Below are 18,356 nucleotides of genomic sequence, written 5' to 3'. Positions count from 1 at the left end.
CACTATCCTGCCTTCAGTTTATATTTTTAATATCTCATTGAAAGTAGATCCACACTACACTCTGATATGTTTTATCCACCATTGTGCTTCTTATGGGATAACTATATATATGTATATACTTATATAAAATGTAGTGTATATGTACAGTATGTGTGTGTGTGTGAGTGTGTGTGTGTGTGTGTGTGTGTGTGCGTGCGTGCGTGTGTGATGAACAGTGTTGCCATGTTGCACAGATGTACATTATAATTTATATTGTATTTTATTTAAGTCATGTGACAGCTTTATACCCCTGTTGTGACCTTGCTATTTTTGTCTTTGTGCTAACAAAGTGGATTCTGTAGATGAAGGATTTCAAAACCACAACTTTGCAACGTAGACGGTGAGAATGTGATTTCATTTAGCAAACAAAAACACCCAACGACGAAAACATTAAAATATACGGGAAATATTTCATACCTGTCTGCTTTTGTTTGTCCTTTTATTCCTGCTCACTCGTTTAGCCGTGTTAGCCATGCTACCAGGAAGTTAGCCATTCTACCAGGAAGTTAGCCACACTAACAGGCAGTTAGCCATGCTACCAGGAAGTTAGCCGCGCTACCAGGAAGTTAGCCGCGCTACCAGGAAGTTAGCCACGCTACCAAAACGTTAGCCACGCTACCAGGAAGTTAGCCGCACTACCAGGAAGTTAGCCATGCTACCAGAAAGTTAGCTGCGCTAACAGGAAGTTAGCCGCGCTATCAGGAAGTTAGCCATGCTACCAGGAAGTTAGCCATCCTACCAGAAAGTTAGCCACGCCAACAGGAAGTTAGCCATGCTACCAGAAAGTTAGCCATGCTACCAAGAAGTTACCCATGCAACCAGGAAGTTAGCCACGCTAACAGGAAGTTAGCCATGCTACCAGAATCTTAGCCATGCTACCAGGAAGTTAGCCGCATTAACCGGAAGTTAGCCATGCTACCAGAAAGTTAGCCATGCTACTAGGAAGTTAGCCGCGCTAACAGGAAGTTAGCCATGCTACCAGGAAGTTAGCCATGATACCAGGAAGTTAGCCGCGCTAACAGGAAGTTAGCCATGCTACCAGAAAGTTAACCAAGCTACCAGAATGTTAGCAATGCTACCAGGAAGTTAGACATGCTACCAGGAAGTTAGCTGCGTTGACCAGAAGATAGCCATGCTACCAGGAAGTTAGCCATGCTACCAGGAAGTTAGCCATGCTTACAGGAAATTAGCCACGCTACCAGAAAGTTAACCATGCTACCAGAAAGTTAGCCACGCTACCAGGAAGTTAGCCATGCTACCAGGAAGTTAGGCACACTAACAGGAAGTTAACCATTCTACCAGAAAGTTAGCCACGCTACCAGGAAGTTAGCTGTGCTAACAGGAAGTTAGCCATGCTGCCTGGAAGTTAGCCACGCTAACAGGAAGTTAGCCCTGCTACCAAAAAGTTAGCCATGCTACCAGAAAGTTAGCCACGCCAACAGGAAGTTAGCCATGCTACCAGGAAGTTAGCCATGCTACCAAGAAGTTACCCATGCAACCAGGAAGTTAGCCACGCTAACAGGAAGTTAGCCATGCTACCAGAATCTTAGCCATGCTACCAGGAAGTTAGCCGCATTAACCGGAAGTTAGCCATGCTACCAGAAAGTTAGCCATGCTACTAGGAAGTTAGCCGCGCTAACAGGAAGTTAGCCATGCTACCAGGAAGTTAGCCATGATACCAGGAAGTTAGCCGCGCTAACAGGAAGTTAGCCATGCTACCAGAAAGTTAACCAAGCTACCAGAATGTTAGCCATGCTACCAGGAAGTTAGACATGCTACCAGGAAGTTAGCTGCGTTGACCAGAAGATAGCCATGCTACCAGGAAGTTAGCCATGCTACCAGGAAGTTAGCCATGCTTACAGGAAATTAGCCACGCTACCAGAAAGTTAACCATGCTACCAGAAAGTTAGCCACGCTACCAGGAAGTTAGCCATGCTACCAGGAAGTTAGGCACACTAACAGGAAGTTAACCATTCTACCAGAAAGTTAGCCACGCTACCAGGAAGTTAGCTGTGCTAACAGGAAGTTAGCCATGCTGCCTGGAAGTTAGCCACGCTAACAGGAAGTTAGCCCTGCTACCAAAAAGTTAGCCATGCTACCAGGAAGTTAGCCATGCTAACAGGAAGTTAGCCATGCTACCAGGAAGTTAGCCATGCTACCAGGAAGTTAGCCATGATACCAGGAAGTTAGCCGCGCTAAAAGGAAGTTAGCCATGCTACCAGAAAGTTAACCAAGCTACCAGAATGTTAGCCATGCTACCAGGAAGTTAGACATGCTACCAGGAAGTTAGCTGCGTTGACCGGAAGATAGCCATGCTACCAGGAAGTTAGCCATGCTACCAGGAAGTTAGCCATGCTTACAGGAAATTAGCCACGCTACCAGAAAGTTAACCATGCTACCAGAAAGTTAGCCACGCTACCAGGAAGTTAGCCATGCTACCAGGAAGTTAGGCACACTAACAGGAAGTTAACCATTCTACCAGAAAGTTAGCCACGCTACCAGGAAGTTAGCTGTGCTAACAGGAAGTTAGCCATGCTGCCTGGAAGTTAGCCACGCTAACAGGAAGTTAGCCCTGCTACCAAAAAGTTAGCCATGCTACCAGGAAGTTAGCCATGATACCAGGAAGTTAGCCGCGCTAACAGGAAGTTAGCCATGTTACCAGAAAGTTAACCAAGCTACCAGAATGTTAGCCATGCTACCAGGAAGTTAGACATGCTACCAGGAAGTTAGCTGCGTTGACCGGAAGATAGCCATGCTACCAGGAAGTTAGCCATGCTACCAGGAAGTTAGCCATGCTTACAGGAAATTAGCCACGCTACCAGAAAGTTAACCATGCTACCAGAAAGTTAGCCACGCTACCAGGAAGTTAGCCATGCTACCAGGAAGTTAGGCACACTAACAGGAAGTTAACCATTCTACCAGAAAGTTAGCCACGCTACCAGGAAGTTAGCTGTGCTAACAGGAAGTTAGCCATGCTGCCTGGAAGTTAGCCACGCTAACAGGAAGTTAGCCCTGCTACCAAAAAGTTAGCCATGCTACCAGGAAGTTAGCCATGATACCAGGAAGTTAGCCGCGCTAACAGGAAGTTAGCCATGCTACCAGAAAGTTAACCAAGCTACCAGAATGTTAGCCATGCTACCAGGAAGTTAGACATGCTACCAGGAAGTTAGCTGCGTTGACCGGAAGATAGCCATGCTACCAGGAAGTTAGCCATGCTACCAGGAAGTTAGCCATGCTTACAGGAAACTAGCCACGCTACCAGAAAGTTAACCATGCTACCAGAAAGTTAGCCACGCTACCAGGAAGTTAGCCATGCTACCAGGAAGTTAGGCACACTAACAGGAAGTTAACCATTCTACCAGAAAGTTAGCCACGCTATTGATCTCAACTCTGTACACTGCTGCTGGAATTTTAATTTTCCTGAAGGAACTCTCCTGAAGGAATCAATAAAGTACTATCTATCTATCTAGGAAGTTAGCCATGCTACCAGGAAGTTAGCAGCGTTAACCGGAAGTTAGCCATGCTACCAGAAAATTAGCCATGCTACTAAGAAGTTAGCTGCACTAACAGGAAGTTAGCCACGCTAACAGGACGTTAACCATGCTACCAGAAAGTTAGCCACGCTACCAGGAAGTTAACCATGCTACCAGGAAGTTAGCCGCATTAACCGGAAGTTAGCCATGCTACCAGAAAATTAGCCATGCTAGAAGGAAGTTAGCTGTGCTAACAGGAAGTTAGCCATGCTGCCAGGAAGTTAGCCATGCTAACAGGAAGTTAGCCCTGCTACCAAAAAGTTAGCCATGCTACCAGGAAGTTAGCCATGCTAACAGGAGGTTAGCCATGCTACCAAAAAGTTATATATATATATATATATATATATATATATATATATAACGTTTAACGTCTTCATGATAAATTATAAATTATAATAAAAATAAATGATCGCATTATCAATTATGAATGATGATTAATCTCTTCCCTGTTGAGGCTTAACCTGGAAGACACACATATTTGTCACACAATCTGTGATCATGATGAGAGGCGGCCCATTTCGCTTCAAAACAGAACTTTGGATAAAAATATAAGTAACTCGTTGGTACTTTATCACATCACATTTAAAATCTCATCTTAAAGCGAAACGTGAACTCGACAGTTTTGTCAATCCTGTTAGCGACTTCTTTTATAAACAGCTACTCGCGACAAATGTAATGACTCCTGAGGATATTGGAGACTTTGTTTTAGTTTTGGAGACTTTATTTGTGTCTTGGAGACTCTGAGGTGTGTGTGAGCAACATTCACTAACTACATGGACAAGAAGCAGAGGAGAACGCTACACCTGCAAAGTTTACTATTTCAATGTGGTGAACAAAAGTAGCAGAGTTGAGTGAAAAATATGTCTTTGTTAAAGGGACAGCAGCCCCATGCAGGACATATGTCTTTGTTAAAGGGACAGCAGCCCCATGCAGGACATATGTCTTTGTTAAAGGGACAGCAGCCCCATGCAGGACATATGTCTTTGTTAAAGGGACAGCAGCCCCATGCAGGACATATGTCTTTGTTAAAGGGACAGCAGCCCCATGCAGGACATATGTCTTTGTTAAAGGGACAGCAGCCCCATGCAGGACATATGTCTTTGTTAAAGGGACAGCAGCCCCATGCAGGACATATGTCTTTGTTAAAGGGACAGCAGCCCCATGCAGGACATATGTCTTTGTTAAAGGGACAGCAGCCCCATGCAGGACATATGTCTTTGTTAAAGGGACAGCAGCCCCATGCAGGACATATGTCTTTGTTAAAGGGACAGCAGCCCCATGCAGGACATATGTCTTTGTTAAAGGGACAGCAGCCCCATGCAGGACATATGTCTTTGTTAAAGGGACAGCAGCTCCATGCAGGACATATGTCTTTGTTAAAGGGACAGCAGCCCCATGCAGGACATATGTCTTTGTTAAAGGGACAGCAGCCCCATGCAGGACATATGTCTTTGTTAAAGGGACAGCAGCCCCATGCAGGACATATGTCTTTGTTAAAGGGACAGCAGCCCCATGCAGGACATATGTCTTTGTTAAAGGGACAGCAGCCCCATGCAGGACATATGTCTTTGTTAAATGGACAGCAGCCCCATGCAGGACATATGTCTTTGTTAAAGGGACAGCAGCCCCATGCAGGACATATGTCTTTGTTAAAGGGACAGCAGCCCCATGCAGGACATATGTCTTTGTTAAAGGGACAGCAGCTCCATGCAGGACATATGTCTTTGTTAAAGGGACAGCAGCCCCATGCAGGACATATGTCTTTGTTAAAGGGACAGCAGCCCCATGCAGGACATATGTCTTTGTTAAAGGGACAGCAGCCCCATGCAGGACATATGTCTTTGTTAAAGGGACAGCAGCTCCATGCAGGACATATGTCTTTGTTAAAGGGACAGCAGCCCCATGCAGGACATATGTCTTTGTTAAAGGGACAGCAGCCCCATGCAGGACATATGTCTTTGTTAAATGGACAGCAGCCCCATGCAGGACATATGTCTTTGTTAAAGGGACAGCAGCCCCATGCAGGACATATGTCTTTGTTAAAGGGACAGCAGCCCCATGCAGGACATATGTCTTTGTTAAAGGGATAGCAGCCCCATGCAGGACATATGTCTTTGTTAAAGGGACAGCCGCCCCATGCAGGACTTATGTCTTTGTTAAAGGGACAGCAGCTCCATGCAGGACATATGTCTTTGTTAAAGGGACAGCAGCCCCATGCAGGACATATGTCTTTGTTAAAGGGACAGCAGCCCCATGCAGGACATATGTCTTTGTTAAAGGGACAGCAGCCCCATGCAGGACATATGTCTTTGTTAAAGGGACAGCAGCCCCATGCAGGACATATGTCTTTGTTAAAGGGACAGCAGCCCCATGCAGGACATATGTCTTTGTTAAAGGGACAGCAGCCCCATGCAGGACATATGTCTTTGTTAAAGGGACAGCAGCCCCATGCAGGACATATGTCTTTGTTAAAGGGACAGCAGCCCCATGCAGGACACATGTCTTTGTTAAAGGGACAGCAGCCCCATGCAGGACATATGTCTTTGTTAAAGGGACAGCAGCCCCATGCAGGACATATGTCTTTGTTAAAGGGACAGCAGCCCCATGCAGGACATATGTCTTTGTTAAAGGGACAGCAGCCCCATGCAGGACATATGTCTTTGTTAAAGGGACAGCAGCCCCATGCAGGACATATGTCTTTGTTAAAGGGACAGCAGCCCCATGCAGGACATATGTCTTTGTTAAAGGGACAGCAGCCCCATGCAGGACATATGTCTTTGTTAAAGGGACAGCAGCCCCATGCAGGACATATGTCTTTGTTAAAGGGACAGCAGCTCCATGCAGGACGTATGTCTTTGTTAAAGGGACAGCAGCCCCATGCAGGACATATGCCTTTGTTAAAGGGACAGCAGCCCCATGCAGGACATATGTCTTTGTTAAAGGGACAGCAGCCCCATGCAGGACACATGTCTTTGTTAAAGGGACAGCAGCCCCATGCAGGACATATGTCTTTGTTAAAGGGACAGCCGCCCCATGCAGGACATATGTCTTTGTTAAAGGGACAGCAGCCCCATGCAGGACATATGTCTTTGTTAAAGGGACAGCAGCCCCATGCAGGACATATGTCTTTGTTAAAGGGACAGCAGCCCCATGCAGGACATATGTCTTTGTTAAAGGGACAGCCGCCCCATGCAGGACATATGTCTTTGTTAAAGGGACAGCAGCTCCATGCAGGACATATGTCTTTGTTAAAGGGACAGCAGCCCCATGCAGGACATATGTCTTTGTTAAAGGGACAGCAGCCCCATGCAGGACATATGTCTTTGTTAAAAGGACAGCAGCCCCATGCAGGACATATGTCTTTGTTAAAGGGACAGCAGCCCCATGCAGGACATATGTCTTTGTTAAAGGGACAGCAGCCCCATGCAGGACACATGTCTTTGTTAAAGGGACAGCAGCCCCATGCAGGACATATGTCTTTGTTAAAGGGACAGCCGCCCCATGCAGGACATATGTCTTTGTTAAAGGGACAGCAGCCCCATGCAGGACATATGTCTTTGTTAAAGGGACAGCAGCCCCATGCAGGACATATGTCTTTGTTAAAGGGACAGCAGCCCCATGCAGGACATATGTCTTTGTTAAAGGGACAGCAGCCCCATGCAGGACATATGTCTTTGTTAAAGGGACAGCAGCCCCATGCAGGACACATGTCTTTGTTAAAGGGACAGCAGCCCCATGCAGGACATATGTCTTTGTTAAAGGGACAGCCGCCCCATGCAGGACATATGTCTTTGTTAAAGGGACAGCAGCCCCATGCAGGACATATGTCTTTGTTAAAGGGACAGGACACACCTAAGATCTGTGAGGTCCTGCTGGATGTCCCCACTGTCACAATCCCAGAGAGGATGGACCCACTGTGCTACACCAACAAGAGCATTCACTTGCAACTACAGACTAAATGTCAATTTATTTGTCTTCCCGGAGAACATCGCACATCTGTAAGTAATCACACTGAGCTGGGGTCGCATTGTGCCAGAAAAAGGTAAACACACTTAGTAATAATAATAATAATGGATTAGATTTATATAGCGCCTTTCTTATTGGATAGTCAAAGTGAGAAGCCATGATTCATTCACTCCACATTCACACGTGTTTCTTTCAACAACCGTTTAAAACTAAAGAGGAGTAAATGGTGCAGTATGTTAAGTTGTTTGAGAGTTTATCACACTATCAATTCGTAAATGTATCTTTGTTTGCCAGATTATTCAAAGACTTTCAAAATGTGCACTTAAATTGTTGTTATACTTATTCTCACCAAGTTTTGAGCAAATATATAAAACGTTCCTGTGCTGCCACTGTGCAGCCTGTGTGTGTATATATATATACACATATATATATATATATATATGTATATATATATATATATTCTACAGAACTCAGCAAACACATTTGGAACTTCAAAGACAATAATGTTGAATATTCAATAACATGGCAAATTCTTGCATCCAGCACACCTTACAACAGTGGTAATAAAAGATACAACCTATGCTTGAAAGAGAAACTGTTTATTATATATCACCTAGACCTGTCATCCCTCAACAAGCGCAGTGAAATCATTTCAACATGCTGTCACGGACGGAAACACCCCCTAGGTGAGCCAATCACCACGCCCCTACACCTGCCTGCACCCACCCACTCTGTGCCCTATATAAACCATTGCATGTGAATGCTTCCATTAAAATCTCCTGATGATTGAGGGAACCCCTCATGAAACACTTCTGTAGAGATGAAGTAGTCTTGTGATTTTTCCCACACATACATATTGCGCTCTACCACGGTATCGAGTACTATTCTCTGGATAATCCAATTAAGACATATATATATATATATATATATATATATATATATATATACACAGGGCTTCACGGTGGCAGAGGGGTTAGTGCGCCTGCCTCACAATACGAAGGTCCTGCAGTCCTGGGTTCAAATCCAGGCTCGGGATCTTTCTGTGTGGAGTTTGCATGTTCTCCCCGTGAATGCGTGGGTTCCCTCCGGGTACTCCGGCTTCCTCCCACCTCCAAAGACATGCACCTGGGGATAGGTTGATTGGCAACACTAAATTGGCCCTTGTGTGTGAATGTGAGTGTGAATGTTGTCTGTCTATCTGTGTTGGCCCTGTGTGGAGTTTGCATGTTCTCCCCGTGAATGCGTGGGTTCCCTCCGGGTACTCCGGCTTCCTCCCACCTCCAAAGACATGCACCAGGGGATAGGTTGATTGGCAACACTAAATTGGCCCTTGTGTGTGAATGTGAGTGTGAATGTTGTCTGTCTATCTGTGTTGGCCCTGCGATGAGGTGGCGACTTGTCCAGGGTGTACCCCGCCTTCCGCCCAATTGTAGCTGAGATAGGCGCCAGCGCCCCCCGCGACCCCAAAAGGGAATAAGCGGTAGAAAATGGATGGATGGATATACACACACACACATATATATATATAATGTGTGTACATGTATGTGTGTGTGTGTATATATATATACTGTGTGTAAAAATGTGTGTGTGTATATATGTATGTATGTCTGTCTGTGTGTGTGTTTGTGTGTATATTTTTGCATATATAAATGTGTGTGAGTAAAAATGTGTGTATGTACGTGTGTGTGTATATATATATATATATATATATATATATATATATATATATATATATGTATATGTCTGTCTGTGTGTGTTTGTGTATATATTTGCATATATAAATGTGTGTGTGTGTGTAAAAATGTGTAGATGTACGTGTGTGCATGTATATATATATATATATATATTTATTTGCGTATATAAATATATATATATATATATTTATTTGCGTATATAAATAAGTGTGAATGTGTATATGTGTGTGTGTATATGTATGTATGCATATACTGTATACCTGTGTGTGTGAAAGTTTATTTGTATATGTGTGTGTATATATATATATATATATATGTATGTATGTATATATATGTGTGTATATAAATAAGTGTGTATGTGTATGTGTGTGTATATATATATGTATATATATGTAAATATATATATACACACATACATATATACATATGTATATGTATATATATATATATATATATATATATATACTATATGAGATTACATATGGAAATAAGAATATGTATATGAATAAATTATGTTTATGAATACGATTTTGTATATAATGCCGAATATGTACAGTATATGTAAATGATATCTATGTAATCAGATGATGTTTAAGTATATGTGTGTATGTATATTTCTATTTTATGCACTGTATAATAACAAGATTATGTATATGAATACTATTTTGTATATGAATAATATTATGTGCATTAGCAACATTATGTATATTAGTAAGATTTCTGTGCAAGTATATGCATATGGTTATGTATATGAAAACAATATTATATAATTATGATCGTGTATAATGTTTTGAAAATGTAGTTTGTATGAATAAGGTAATACAATGATGTACAGTATACAGTATGTATATGAATATAATGATATATATGCACGTAAATAACATTATGTAATTATGTTCATGTTAATGAAAAAGATGATGACAGTAAATGATGAATATGTGATAAGAGCATATCCATACTGTACGAGAGAGTGTGTACAGTATACAGTATTTGCTGCTGTAAAGACAGTGAAGGGTGTTGGCTCCTCTCTGGGCTTTTTTCCAGAAACATTTTTTCCAGATTGAAGAAAACGTCGCCCTTCTTATGAACGTTTATACTATATATTTTCACTCCGTGTTTATGTACAGTATATATATATATATAATATATGTAATGCTATATGATTAGCATATTTCAGCAGCACGATGTGTGGTTTTAGACTTATTTGTTTTCCTTCTCTCTTTTCCAGGGAGTGTGGATTACACTCAACATGCAAACATGGAGCAGAAATACATAAACACATACAGCTGCGCACTAGGAACTATAAATACATAAACACATACAGATGCACATGATGTACTATAAATATAGGAATACATAAATGCGTACAGCTTCACAGTGACGCTCTCAAAACGTCTCTCGTGTGCTTTTCCATCCCGATAAGTTACCTTGTAAAAGGGCAACGAGTTAAAATATATATATTTTATTTTGAAAATGGGAACATTTTGATGGTACTCCGCCTTCTCAAATGGAACTTCTCAGAATCACACATTACTGTATTATTACTTGTATTAATATCCCTTGTATCATAGGTTCTATTAAGAAGGTGTTATTAAAATTATATTTTTGGGGGCACAGACATGACATTTTAAATTGACTCAATAGCACCCCCCTTAAAAAATAGAAAACAAATAGCTCCTGCTACCAGATTAATTTATTGTTACAAAAATCGAAGGAGACGTCCAACAAGAGAGGACGCAATTAAAGGTCTTAAGAAGCCTTATTTGAAAAGAAACAGGAAGTCGGCCATCTTGGTTTACGTTGGCAATTTTATGGCTTGAACGTATTAACGTGTATCACGCTCAATATAAACGTTTTTCCTGTTTATTCGGGTAAGCACTCCATTTATGTCAAAATGGCATGGCTTCAAATCCCACATTTCGCATCTTCGAGTCACTTTCACCTCACTCTCTCCCTTCCTTCGTGCTTGCGTCTATAAGCGGCAGTTCATCCTCACAATATTCAGCTTCAAAAAGATTCAGGTTGTGACTCCACATTCGTCGGAAAATAGTCGTTTTAATTGTTTGTTTGTCCAGAAGTAGAACACACGTTGCTATGGAAACAGAAATCAATGCGCCGAGGAAATTAGTTCCGGCAATGATTAGAATGATAAAAATACGGTAAATAATGAACATATTACATATAGTTATGAAGGTGTCTGTTACTACATTTTATATATATATATATATATATATATATATATATATATATATATATTAGGGCTGCAACAACCAATTGATCAAAATCGATTATAAAAGTAGTTGGCGATTAATTTAGTCATCGATTCGTTGGATGTATGCAAGTACAAAAACAGTACAAAACAGAGCCAGGGCGGCGCTGAGGCTACGTCTCATGAGGTGGCAGTAAGCCAGCCAATGATGTGTCATGTGCAGCTCACGTGACCACGCCGTCTCCTTTGTGGAAACGTTCGAAAAATAAAGGAGGGAAACAGTACGGATAGTTCAGCGGAGAAACATCTCGAGGTTATTGCTTCAATTGAGAAAAGTGTATGACATAAGTCGTCCAAAGTGTCGGAACACTTTACTTTAAAGACTTCAAAGACGACATTTCCTGCAAAACGTGCAGCATGGACGTCGAGTGGCAAGGAAGGACAACATTGCTTCAGCAGCACCTGAACAGGAAGCATGTTGGAGCCATGGATGAAGAGAACTCACGGTACGTAACTTTTTTAAGTCCATAGTCCGAGTATATTGATAGTTGTGTACGTATTTGTGTGTTTTTAATCTTTTGTTAACGAGGAGATTTTTTTCTGGAAGCGCAGCAGCAACTGTTGTGCATTAACTTTCAGTGTTAGGAACTTTTTAAATAGTGCGGTGACTTCCTTTTCTGTGTTGTTTTGAGTCGCAACAGGCATTCATTCATAAGTTCAGCTTTTTTTGTGCGTAACTTTAACGTTATGTCTTTGTTGCAACGCGGGGCTGATAATGTGTCTCCGCCACATTTGACTCCGTTTTCAGAGAGAAATCGCACGAAACGTAACGGACAGAAATATCTCAGGTTGGTTTCATAAAGGATCAATGTAGCTATATAAATCTATTTGGACTTAAGTGACGCTTTAGTATAACTAAACGTTATGAAGGTGCTGGAATATTTCATGCTATTATTCAGAGGTAGCCTAAAGTGAATCCTTTATTATTCAGAATAGAAACGTGTACTATATCTGATCCAGTTCTGATCTGATGAGTTACATTTCTGTGTTGTTATTGGTGTATTCTGCAACTCCAATGTCCATTTATTTAATGTAGCCTTATTTTTTTTAATGTGGTAGCGTATTTGTCTTTTAAATCAACTGTGTATGTATTGAGTTACATATAAATGTTGCTTCTATGTACATTCATAATATGGTTTCTCTCATTTCAGAAAGAAACAAGGCAGCATCAGAGACTTGGTACAAAGGAAGGTGTGCACACCACAGCAAGCAGCTGCATTGACTGATGCTATCCTGAATATGTTGCTAACTGACATGAGGCTACTATCAATGGTGGAGGATGAAGGTTTTAGACAAATGATTCACGTCCTCAACCCAGGTTACACTCTTCCCTCGAGGAACCATTTTACCAAACTGATGGAGAGGAAGTACGAGCGGACATTCCATGCTGTGTAGACTGACATAAAAGCCACCCAGAGCAAAATTGCTCTCACTACTGATGTGTGGACAAGTGTAGCCTATCTTGGCAATACATGCCACCACATTGGAGAGGAACTGAACATGAAGTCAATCTGCCTTACCACCATGCCACTAGAGGACAGACATTCAGCATCCAACATTGCAGAATGGTTGGAATAGGTAGTAGGCAGGTTTGAAATTCCCTTAAGCAAAATTATTGCTATTGTGCATGACAATTGTGCACTTTATTAAAAAAAAAAACATTTTTGTAACACTTGCTTTGTTTTATTTGGCAAGTCGAAAGGACATGGTGCCAGAACAATTTCCCTTGTGGATCATTAAAGTTTGTCCAAGTCTAAGTATGTTGTTTTTAAAAAATTAAGTATTGAAAAGGATAGAAATGTAGTTTGTCTCTTTTATCCGATTATTAATCGAAGTAATAATCGACAGATTAATCGATTATCAAATTAATCGTTAGTTGCAGCCCTAATATATATACTTGCAGTGTGTATATTGTACATATTACATATTGTTATGAAGGTGTCTGTAACTACATTTTATATATCAATCAATCAATCAATCAATGTTTACTTATATAGCCCTAAATCACTAGTGTCTCAAAGGGCTGCACAAACCACTACGACATCCTCGGTAGGCCCACATAAGGGCAAGGAAAACTCACACCCAGTGGGACGTCGGTGACAATGATGACTATGAGAACCTTGGAGAGGAGGAAAGCAATGGATGTCGAGCGGGTCTAACATGATACTGTGAAAGTTCAATCCATAATGGATCCAACACAGTCGCAAGAGTCCATTTCAAAGCGGATCCAACACAGCAGCGAGAGTCCCGTTCACAGCGGAGCCGGCAGGAAACCATCCCAAGCGGAGGCGGATCAGCAGCGCAGAGATGTCCCCAGCCGATACACAGGCAAGCAGTACATGGCCACCGGATCGGACCGGACCCCCTCCACAAGGGAGAGTGGGACATAAGAGAAAAAGAAAAGAAACGGCAGATCAACTGGTCTAAAAAGGGAGTATATATATACTTGCAGTGTGTATATTGTAAATATTGTTAAGAAGGTGTCTGTTACTATATTATATATATACTTGCAGTGTGTATACAAACAATTGCTTTGAAGTAGTTTTAGAAGACTTGGAAGGCTACAATGGTGACTCCCATTTGCCGCATCTTTCAAGCGTTTTTTTTTTTAATTATCTTTGGAATCCAAAAAAAAATACATCAATGTGTTCTTGTCTCCTATAGGGTTTCAAAGGGGTGGAAAGTTTACGGTAATTTGAGGCATTTAAGAAACTCCGCCCGGACAGCCCAGACAGTCCCGCAAAAGAGGACATGTCCGGGGAAAAGAGGACGTATGGTCAGTCTACGCATAATTCACTGATTGTTCCATACCTGACATACTGTATTGAAGTGTGAGTAAAAACATATCTCAATCCAATCTTCCTTTTATGGAAAAAGCTGTAAGAATCATTACTGGAAACGCATACAGGGAACCCACAAACCCAATATTCCGACAGTTAAACATATTGAAATGTCATGAATTGGTAGAGTACAATAGCTTTAAACAACCAAACAGCATTCAAAACAGATTAGGGTAAGTAGAGTGGACCTTATTCATCACCTAGTGGGGACATTACTGTATGTGGTTGCATGCCGATACCTAAAAGTCCGCAAAAATAAGGTACACCACTAGGATTGCAAAGGGGTGGAAAGTTTCCGGTAATTTGAGGCATTTAAGAAACTCCGCCCGGACAGCCCAGACAGTCCCGCAAAAGAGGACATGTCCGGGGAAAAGAGGACGTATGGTCAGTGTACGCATAATTCACTGATTGTTCCATACCTGACAAACTGTTTTGAAGTGTGATTAAAAACATATTACAATCCAATCTTCCTTGAATGGAAAAGAGCCGTAATAATCATTGCTGGAAACGCATACAGGGAACCCACAAACCCAATATTCCAACAGTTAAATATATTGAAATGTCATGAATTGGTAGAGTATGATACCCTTAAACAACCAAACAGCATTCAAAACCGATTAGGGTAAGTAGAGTGGACCTTATTCATCACATAGTGGGGACATTACTGCATGTGGTTGCATGCCGATACCTAAAATTCCACAAAAATAAGGTACACCACTAGGGTTGCAAAGGGGTGGAAAGTTCCAGCTTCCATAAAATGCTAAGTAATTCACAAACAAGGATGGGGTGAGGGCCACAAATTTGTAAGAAAATTGTTGAACAGTTTTAGAACATTTCTCAACAAGCTATTGCAAGGAATTAAGGATTTTACCATCTACGGTCCGTAAAATCATCAAAAGGTTCAGAGAATCTGGAGAAATCACTGCACGTAAGCGATGATATTACGGACCTTTGATCCCTCAGGCGGTACTGCATCAAACACCAACATCAGTGTGTAAAGGATATCATCACATGGGCTCAGGAACACTTCATAAAACCACTGTCAGTAACTACAGCTGGTCGCTACATCTGTAAGTGCAAGTTAAAACTCTACTATGCAAAGCGAAAGCCATTTATCAACAACACCCAGGAACGGCGCCGGCTTCACTGGGCCCGAGCTCATCTAAGATGGACTGATGCAAAGTGGAAAAGTGTTCTGTGTTCTGACGAGTCCACATTTCAAATTATATTTGGAAACTGTGGACGTGGTGTCCTCCAGAACAAAGAGGAAAATAACGCTCCGGATTGTTATAGGCGCAAAGTTCAAAAGCCAGCATCTGCGATGGTATGGGGGTGTATTAGTGCCCAAGGCATGGGTAACTTACACATCTGTGAAGGCACCATTAATGCTGAAAGGTCCATACAGGTTTTGGAGCAACATATGTTGTCATCCAAGCAACGTTATGATGGACGCCCCTGCTTATTTCAGCAAAACAATGCCAAGCCACGTGTTACAACAGCGTGGCTTCGTAGTAAAAGAGTGCGGGTACTTTCCTGGCCCGCCTGTAGTCCAGACCTGTCTGCCATGGAAAATGTGTGGCGCATTATGAAGCGTAAAATACGACAACGGAGACCCCGGACTGTTGAAGGACTGAAGCTCTACATAAAACAAGAATGGGAAAGAATTCCACTTTCAAAGCTTTAACAATTAGTTTCCTCAGTTCCCCAACGTTTATTGAGTGTTGTTAAAAGAAAAGGTGATGTAACACAGTGGTGAACATGCCCTTTCCCAACTACTTTGGCACGTGTTGCAGCCATGAAATTCTAAGTTAATGATTATTTGCAAAAAAAAATAAAGTTTATGAGTTTGAACAAGAAATATCTTGTCTTTGTAGCATATTCAATTGAATATGAGTTGGAAAGGATTGTATTCTGTTTATATTTACATCTAACACCATTTCCCAACTCATATGGAAACAGGGTTTGTGCATCACTTAGCTTAGTTTATATAAATACACAGAATTTGAACAACTCAGCCCTAAGTAATGTAATGATTAATAGAATGTAAATAGCATCACAACAATAACAAACATGTTTAATGCTACAAACAGGCCCCAAACAGGGGATGATATTTAGCTAGCAGTTAGCTTGTGAACATGATGCCAAACAGCCATTAGACTACAATAAACTGACTAAACGAGTTGCAATATAGTTTTAAGCACACCACAAAGTGATATTAAAGTGTATATAAAGTAACTCACTTTGTATTGACGCACACTGCCAATTAAACAAATGACATCGAAGTTCACCGTAACTTTCAGAGCTGGCGGAAGTAATGATGTGTTCAATGCCCCCTCCGGTGTCGTAAAAGTGAACTACACTCAAGCAACTCAATGACGCAAATAGAAAACAAGCGTGTCAAAGACTGTCTTTTGTAAACCTAACCCTAACCCGAGAGTCATATTACTTAGTACTTGACACATTCTAGCCCAGAGGTCGGGAACCTTTTTGGCTGAGAGAGCCATGAACGCCAAATATTTTAAAATGTATTTCCATGAAAGCGCAAACATTTTTTTTTTTGACACTGAATATAACTAAATGCCTGCATTTTTTTTTTTAGTAAGACCAACATTTTTAGATCTCTTATTATTTTTTATAACATTGTTATTATGAAGCTAACCAAGAATAAATAAAATATTTCTTACCATGAATGTCACTTCTTGAAAAGATGCGGTAGAAAACGGATATTTTGACACTGTGATTACCAGCGTAATTAGGTCGACAGGTATTGTTATTGCCCAAGTACAACAGAACTTTGTTGATTGACTGATTGATTTGTTTAGACAAACAAACAATGTTTAGGGTCACAGAACAGCTATTGGAAAAAAATTCCAGAGCAAAGCATTTACCGTATTTCCTTGAATTGCCGCCCGGGCGCTAATTAATTTAAATCCTCTTCTCACTCCTGCGCTTACCAAAGGCATGCGGTAAAAGTAAGCATGCGCTAATTATTTTAAAACCTCATCTCACTCCGGCACTTACCAAAGGCATGCAGTAAAAATTGAGTGTGATGTAAGGATACCATCATGAAAAGCACATTTAATTAAAAAAAATGGAATTATGGTCTTACCTTTACTTATAAATGAAGTCCATGCGCAGCTCCTTCTGATCAAAAGCATCGATAACTTCTTTATAGAAGTCTTCCTTATCTTTCTTCAGTTTTAAGTCTCTCTGTTTCGATGGAGATCTTCCTTTATTACCTCCTCCAGCACATATGACGTCACTCATTTCACTCCTTTTGCAGCCGAGTAGTCGCAAGAAGGATCACTAGCGCCCTCTACCACCAGGAGGCGGTAGTCATTTAATGACTCATATTTGACACACGCAGCTACGGTATTGTGACGGTCTCAAGCCGCCGTCTTGCGGGTTCCCATGACCACCAAGGAAGGACATGGCTGGAGCAGTTTGACTTTGTTTATTTATTTTTTTCCTTTATTACCTTCTGTTTCAATTGAAAGTCCAGTTTAGAAAACTGTTTTATTTTAGATATGTAATCCTTCATGTTAAAAGTGCAAGCGAGAGGAAAAAATAAAGGATCGCTGCTCACTCTTGCTGCTTGTTGTCACTTCTTCTGCAGCCGAGCAGTCGCAAGGATCACCAGCGCCCTCTACCACCAGGAGGCGGGAGTCATTTAATGACTCCTATTTGACACACGCAGCTACGGTATATTAATAAAACATAGCTGCTTACTGTTCTTTTTAGCATATTCAATAGCTTGGACCTTAAATCCTACTGAATAGCTCTTAATCTTCTTCCCTTTATGCGATTTCAAATGATTGAAATCAGCCTCCTCCATTTTGAAAATGATGACAGGTGAAGTGTCACTCGTGACGTGACGAGTTTGACCCGGTGGAAATTCTAGACATATGCTAATTATTTTGCAAAACGAATTTGACCCGGCAGTAATTCTAGGCAGGCGCATACTATATACCCGGCGGCAATTCAAGGAAATAGATTAGATTAGATTAGATTAGAT

General features: G+C 41.3%; 1 long non-coding RNA gene across 1 annotated transcript in view; it reads right to left on the bottom strand.

Moving 5' to 3' along the window:
• Nucleotides 1-16,819, bottom strand: part of LOC133548964 (uncharacterized) — an 86,288-nt gene extending 69,469 nt beyond the window's left edge. Inside the window, exon 1 of the long non-coding RNA XR_009806010.1 lies at nt 16,582-16,819. This is a non-coding gene — a long non-coding RNA (uncharacterized LOC133548964). The remainder of the gene's footprint in view (nt 1-16,581) is intronic.
• Between the last annotated feature and the right edge of the window lie 1,537 nt (nt 16,820-18,356).

This window comes from Nerophis ophidion, linkage group LG03 (assembly GCF_033978795.1).
Source record: "Nerophis ophidion isolate RoL-2023_Sa linkage group LG03, RoL_Noph_v1.0, whole genome shotgun sequence".
NCBI lineage: Eukaryota > Metazoa > Chordata > Actinopteri > Syngnathiformes > Syngnathidae > Nerophis > Nerophis ophidion.
The sequence above is the reverse complement of the archived record's forward strand: the minus strand, read 5'-3'. Positions and strand labels throughout refer to the sequence as shown.